The sequence below is a fragment of the Copadichromis virginalis genome, linkage group LG2 (assembly GCF_057382275.1).
Source record: "Copadichromis virginalis isolate Kocher_CV1m ecotype Utaka linkage group LG2, C_Virginalis_male_GT1.1, whole genome shotgun sequence".
In the NCBI taxonomy this organism is placed as follows: domain Eukaryota; kingdom Metazoa; phylum Chordata; class Actinopteri; order Cichliformes; family Cichlidae; genus Copadichromis; species Copadichromis virginalis.
The window spans coordinates 10,683,960-10,691,141 of NC_140619.1; the positions used below are offsets into that span (position 1 = coordinate 10,683,960).

At 41.3% G+C, this 7,182-nt stretch overlaps 1 long non-coding RNA gene across 1 annotated transcript; it reads left to right on the forward strand.

Annotated features, from left to right (window-relative positions):
• The first annotated feature begins 3,565 nt into the window (after nucleotides 1-3,565).
• On the forward strand, nucleotides 3,566-6,463 carry LOC146717023 (uncharacterized). The gene is made up of 2 exons (XR_014922620.1): nucleotides 3,566-6,249; nucleotides 6,329-6,463. It is a non-coding gene; the product is annotated as an uncharacterized LOC146717023 (long non-coding RNA).
• Nucleotides 6,464-7,182: the final 719 nt, after the last annotated feature.

The following is a 7,182-nucleotide window of genomic DNA, read 5'->3' on the forward strand; positions in this document are numbered from 1 at the left end:
ACTAATCCAAAATACTCAAAGCTTCATAGAACTGAAACAAACATTTATTTTGGCTCCATTCTGCTGCTGATACAGACTTTAGGTTTCTGAATATTAAACTTACAGGGAGTGCAGAATTATTAGGCAAGTTGTATTTTTGAGGAATAATTTTAAAACTAAATCTAAATCTAGTTAATCAAGAGTAATGAAAACTAGACTTTAGCTTAATATGTAATATCTGGAGCTTCGGTCCAGTGCCTCCTCAGGCTGTTGTGTATCGCCTTATTCTTATTTCCAGCTCATTATTTGTATTCTTTGAATCTACTACTATATAGGGAGTGCAGAATTATTAGGCAAGTTGTATTTTTGAGGAATAATTTTATTATTGAACAACAACCATGTTCTCAATGAACCCAAAAAACTCATTAATATCAAAGCTGAATGTTTTTGGAAGTAGTTTTTAGTTTGTTTTTAGTTTTAGCTATTTTAGGGGGATATCTGTGTGTGCAGGTGACTATTACTGTGCACAATTATTAGGCAACTTAACACAAAACAAATATATACCCATTTCAATTATTTATTTTTACCAGTGAAACCAATATAACATCTCCACATTCACAAATATACATTTCTGACATTCAAAAACAAAACAAAACAAATCAGCGACCAATATAGCCACCTTTATTTGCAAGGACACTCAAAAGCCTGCCATCCATGGATTCTGTCAGTGTTTTGATCTGTTCACCATCAACATTGCGTGCAGCAGCAACCACAGCCTCCCAGACACTGTTCAGAGAGGTGTACTGTTTTCCCTCCTTGTAAATCTCACATTTGATGATGGACCACAGGTTCTCAATGGGGTTCAGATCAGGTGAACAAGGTGGCCATGTCATTAGTTTTTCTTCTTTCATACCCTTTCTTGCCAGCCACGCTGTGGAGTACTTGGACGCGTGTGATGGAGCATTGTCCTGCATGAAAATCATGTTTTTCTTGAAGGATGCAGACTTCTTCCTGTACCACTGCTTGAAGAAGGTGTCTTCCAGAAACTGGCAGTAGGACTGGGAGTTGAGCTTGACTCCATCCTCAACCCGAAAAGGCCCCACAAGCTCATCTTTGATGATACCAGCCCAAACCAGTACTCCACCTCCACCTTGCTGGCGTCTGAGTCGGACTGGAGCTCTCTGCCCTTTACCAATCCAGCCACGGGCCCATCCATCTGGCCCATCAAGACTCACTCTCATTTCATCAGTCCATAAAACCTTAGAAAAACCAGTCTTGAGATATTTCTTGGCCCAGTCTTGACGTTTCAGCTTGTGTGTCTTGTTCAGTGGTGGTCGTCTTTCAGCCTTTCTTACCCTGGCCATGTCTCTGAGTATTGCACACCTTGTGCTTTTGGGCACTCCAGTGATGTTGCAGCTCTGAAATATGGCCAAACTGGTGGCAAGTGGCATCTTGGCAGCTGCACGCTTGACTTTTCTCAGTTCATGGGCAGTTATTTGGCGCCTTGGTTTTTCCACACGCTTCTTGCGACCCTGTTGACTATTTTGAATGAAACGCTTGATTGTTCGATGATCACGCTTCAGAAGCTTTGCAATTTTGAGACTGCTGCATCCCTCTGCAAGATATCTCACTATTTTTGACTTTTCTGGGCCTGTCAAGTCCTTCTTTTGACCCATTTTGCCAAAGGAAAGGACGTTGCCTAATAATTATGCACACCTGATACAGGGTGTTGATGTCATTAGACCACACCCCTTCTCATTACAGAGATGCACATCACCTAATATGCTTAATTGGTAGTAGGCTTTCGAGCCTATACAGCTTGGAGTAAGACAACATGCATGAAGAGGATGATGTGGACAAAATACTCATTTGCCTAATAATTCTGCACTCCCTGCATTGCTGCCTTTCATAGTGTGTAACTTGAAGGCCCTGAGTACTTTCTCCCACACTGAAAACACTGGAATGGTAAAATTATTTGAACATTACCTAATAAGACTGATTCAGGGCAGACAATTAGTGATTTTAAACTTTTCTAGCAGTCCTTCACAAACAGGGAACAGTCTGTCTATTCTCTCCATCTGTCAGCTGCTGCTGGCTCTTCCTCCTCTTCCTCACACACTGCTGAGTTTGTCCTGGTGGATCATCAGGGGTGCAACGCCTCACAGATGATGTGTAGCAGTGGGTCCCTCAGTCTGTCCTCACTCTGGACACTTGCAGTTGTCACACATGGAAATCAAATGTGTGATAAGCTGCAGGATTCAAACACAAGTGTAACTTATAAATACATGTTCATACTTTGGGTGGGGTGGCTGTTGCTCAGGTCGTAGAGCAGATCAGCTACTGATCAGAAGGTTGGTGGTTCGATCCTTGGCTTCCCCAGTCTGCATGCCAAATATCCTTGGGCAAGATACTAACTCAAAGTTGTTCATCAGAGTATGAATGTGTGTGAATGTAGTTTAGAAGTGCTTGTATGAGTGGGTGTGAATGAGGCATGTTGTATAGAGTGCTTTGAGTACTCCAGGAGAGTAGAAAAGCGCTATATAAGAATCAGTCCATTTACCATTACTTTTATTACACAATCAGAGAGAAAGAAACAGAGAGAGAGTGCAGGACAGACAGACAGGTGACAGTCTCAGGTGTATACACTAGTGATGGGTCGTTCGCGAACGAAATGGCTCTTAGAGCCGGGCTCTTTGACGTGAACGACGCGAGCCGGCTCCTTATCGCGAGCCGTCACGTGGGGTTTTTTTTTCTTTCTTTCTCTCAGCCTCTCTCTCGCACTTTTTTCCCGCTTCACTCTGCACGCTAGCCTTGTGCTTTACGCTGGGCAGAGGGGGGAGGGGCGGTAGTTACACTCAGTAGCACAGGAACAGAGCCAGAGAGAGAGAAAGAGAGCCAGGGACAACAACATTAGAAAGGTATAGTAATCATCCACAACTATTTTCGGTTGCAGATGATAAAGGATTGAGAAAGTTTATTCATGCAGGTCCATATGACAGAGAATATGCATGTTCTTTTAGTTTTCATATTATAATTTATATTTAATTGTGTTGTGGTTTGCAGTGTTTTGTGTTCTTTTCACTTTAAATTTGTGAAAGGAAAAAGCTGAAAATTTAAATAGTTAAAACTTGAAATGTGAATAGTTGATTTTTGTATTATATGATTTATTTATTACATTTTATGTGGAGTGAATAAATAAAAGTATATTTACGGTGGCCCCTAGAGACAAAGCACATACAAACTTCAAATCACGTACGAACTCTGAAGCATGTACAAACTCCAAAACACGTAAAAACACGTACAAACTCCAAAACACGTAAAAACTCCAAAACACGTAAAAACACGTACAAACTCCGAAGCATGTAAAAACTCAGAAGCACATAAAAACTCAAAACACGTACAAAAGACAACAGAAGTGCTCCAGGATGCTGGGCGCAGTGTTGAGCCTTTGTTATCTTGTGGCTACACAAGCCAGCAAGTACCAACGACCGGATTTGGTGTGTGGTAATAACAGGTAAATGAACTTTTTTTAAAATTATTTGAATATATATATATGAGTGCCTGTGTATAAATACACACACATGCTTTCAATTGTGTAATTTAAGTCATCTAGTAGCTCTGCTTTGGAAGTTCAGTTCATGCTAGAAATGTGTTTTGGAGTTTGTACGTGTTTTGTCTCTAGGGGCCACCGCATATATTTATATAAAACCACTTGTTTTTACGTTAGTAATTCCTTTTGTGCATAATTTTATATTATTGTTAATAATAAATTAATTAAAGCAACAAAACAACCTGAAGAGCCGGTTCGGAGCCGAAAGAGCCGGCTCTTTTTAGTGAGCCGAACCGAAAGAGCCGGATCTCTAAAAAGAGCCGGAAATCCCATCACTAGTATACACTGCTACAAAACAGCACAAGTGAAGGAGGATTTAGTGTTTGTGTTATTACAAGTGCTAAACAAGAAGATGGTACAGTGGACACATCTTTCTTTCAGCTTAACGAGTGAACCGTCAGCTCATTCAAACACACGTTAAAGTCCGTTTGGCTCGACACCACCGAACAGAGGCAGCAATGTAACGTAGCTAACATTAACAGTGCAGTGAATCCTGCTTGTGCCGTGATATTCAGGACTGTAAACCGAGCAGCATCACTGACTTTCAGCTTGTTATGTTTGTGGATATATGACTGACTTTAATTATCCATAAAATCATCTCATTCTCTGTAAGATTAAGGTCGACTATTGAACGGCGTATAATTTAAAGGCTTTAAAACCAAGCTGACGCTGGAAGTACAAACATCACTAATGTCACATAACTTGCCGACATGTGGCCAACATTCACGTTTTAATGTTCTTCATTATTAAACATTCGCACATAGATAAGTGACATAATATTCAGTACTTATTTTTGACAGTTTACTCTTCGGCTTCAGGCATCCGCCGTTTTTTTTCCGAACAAAATATCCACACCGCCACGCCATGAATTGTGGGATTTATGGGACCACGAAGTCTACACCGGACCACACTTCAAATTTGGGGAAATGAACGGCGTATTTGTCAACCGCATTTGGAGTATACTTCGAATTTGGAATCGGTCTCCAAATGCACACTACGAAGCGTGTGGTCGCTGGATTGGGACACAGCCATAGCCTTCATAAATGCCACAATGTGGGTCTTAGTCAGTTATCCAATCAGCAGCATCTTATAGAGGTCACACATCTGTGTGGCTCTTTCTGATTGGATGATTGGTGACCCCTCCATTTTTGGTTTTTACGTAACGCAAACTGAAAAATCTATTGGTAACTGAGATTTCAGGCATCATCAGCCAATCCAACCACTTATCACTATTGTAGAGTCTTTACCTTACAAGTGCCTTCGGATGACTGTTGCTGTGACAGCACTATATATGAATAAAGCTGAACTGAATTCAATTATTCCAAAATATTAAAGGTAGTGATTCAGAATGAACGCTGAAAAATAGGTTAACTCAAGTTGTGTCTTTTCACTGGTTGGTTTCTACAGTCAATGCGTGACTTTTATTGACTGTGTGCAGCTCGTTAACATGCAGGACAAATCGTAGTCGGGCACCCTGATTGGATATCTGTCAATAGAGGAATTAACGTGCTGGTCCCCCCCCCCCTCCCCCCGGTCCTCTTTGGACAAAGGTTAGACAATCCTGTAGAGACGACCCCCACCACCACAATGAGATTGACAGCAGGATTAAAGTCAGAGCTTTTCCCCTGAAGACCTCTGAGAAAACTCTGAGATTGACAGCTGGGACTGAAAGAAACGTTCTGTTTCTTGAATGCGACAGCTGAAGAGGGTTTTTTGTTGTTGTGTTTCACTCGTTACAGACCGTGGAAGCTAGAAAAAAAGATCTACTTCTTGTTCTTTTGACTAGCCAGTTAGGGTCACCACTGTTGATTCTCCTTCCCTACATCCATTAAATTTCTCTGAGATCTTCCCCTTCTCCTCTTGCCTGGCAGCTCCATCTTCAATATCCTTTGTCCAAATCCACTATCCCTCCTCTGCACATGTGCACAGATCAAAAATTTTAAAATATAAATATAATATAAATAAAAGGGAAGATCAGGTATGATTTTATCATCATAATATCAAGGTCAAAGGACAGCTCTTATGTGCCATAATCATGCATTATTAAGTCTCATCATTTTCCTACATATCCTCAATGTGCGAGCTAGCATCAGCCAAAATGATGAGACCAATGTAGGCTGCCCTTCACTGCTAGTTGCTCTGTTGTAGTCTATACTAAGTGTCAGGTTTTCATTACAGCTGAGAAACCAGCAAAGTATACCTGAGTATCAATACGATGACAACAAACTGACAAAGCTACCAATATCAGGCACACTAGTTACAGTTGGCTATCCGACCTAGCTTGCTATCGTTGCTTTGTGACATTATATGATGAACTAAAATCAGTGCTTTTACACATTAGTATCATAACTGGTGAATTAATTTCAACAATTCTAACCAAGTAAAATTTTTACTCAGATGTAATTTTGCTAGTGATAATTTTAGCAACCAAGATACTGTCACGGTCCCCGTGCCTGCTCGGCTGGCCCTGTGTGGCTACATGTTATGTTTTGTCTTTTCTCTCTCTCCTCTCTCTCTGCTCGCTGCCTGGGCGGAGCTCATTGTGAGCTCCCGGCCTCCACCACCTGTAGGCAATCACCTGTGGCTCCTCACCCTGTTTGCTCCCGCTACTTAAGGCAGTGACTGAGAGCACCTCGCCGCTGGACTATTGAATAACGCTCGTCAGTGCTACTTTAGCCTCAGCCAGTTTTGAGCTCTGTCCGTAAAAGTTCCGTGCTAACCCTTGTTCTCTGTATGCAGATTTCTCGTGTTTTGGTTTGGAGACTCTGGACGCTTTTCCCGACCCCGCTCTGCACCCCTGGGAACCCTGGCCCCCTTCTCCCTCACCTGTATATAGTGCACCTGGAGTGTGTAAATAAACCTGTTTTTCTGAGACTTCAGTCTGCGCCGAGTCCTCCCTGCTCCTCCGTGACAGATACAGTTCGCTAGCTAACGGAAAATTATCTATAGCAGTCTGGTTATGGTTAATTTGTAACATTAGCTAATAGATTAATATTAAAGTGGCCAGTTATGAGATTAGCTGACATGACATATTTCACTACGAGTTTTTCAGATGGCTAAATCTGAAGTCTGAATCAGTTAGTCAGACAGGCTTAATTAGAAAAACTAAACATTAGCTCCTAACAAAGACAAACTTGATACCAAACCTAATAGCTAGCTGGTTAGCCTTAGCTTGCTCTTTAATGTTGTCTGTATCTAAATCCTCTGTGAAACCATATCAGTGTAAGTCCTCTTGGAGTTAGAGTCTATTCGTGCTGGGAGCCAGTCATTTAGTGATGTCAGTGATTAGTCTAGTCCATTTGTAAGCCAGTGTTAGCTAGTGTAGCGCTCTTTTGACACTGGAAGCAGAGGAAAGATGGCACTAAAGAGCTCTGGGACATAAACCTCACATGTTTTGGGTTTTTTCCTCTGAGTCCTTCATATCCAAATCATTCTACAGGATGTTAAGGGCATGTGGGCAAAGATTTTATTTTACATCAGGTCACAGTCAGTTCATAGATCAGCAGCATCTGACTATTTTACAGGATAGACAATATAAACATATTTAAAATTAAAGGAATTGAAATGTACATTGTGCCTTGGTTTAGAGTGTC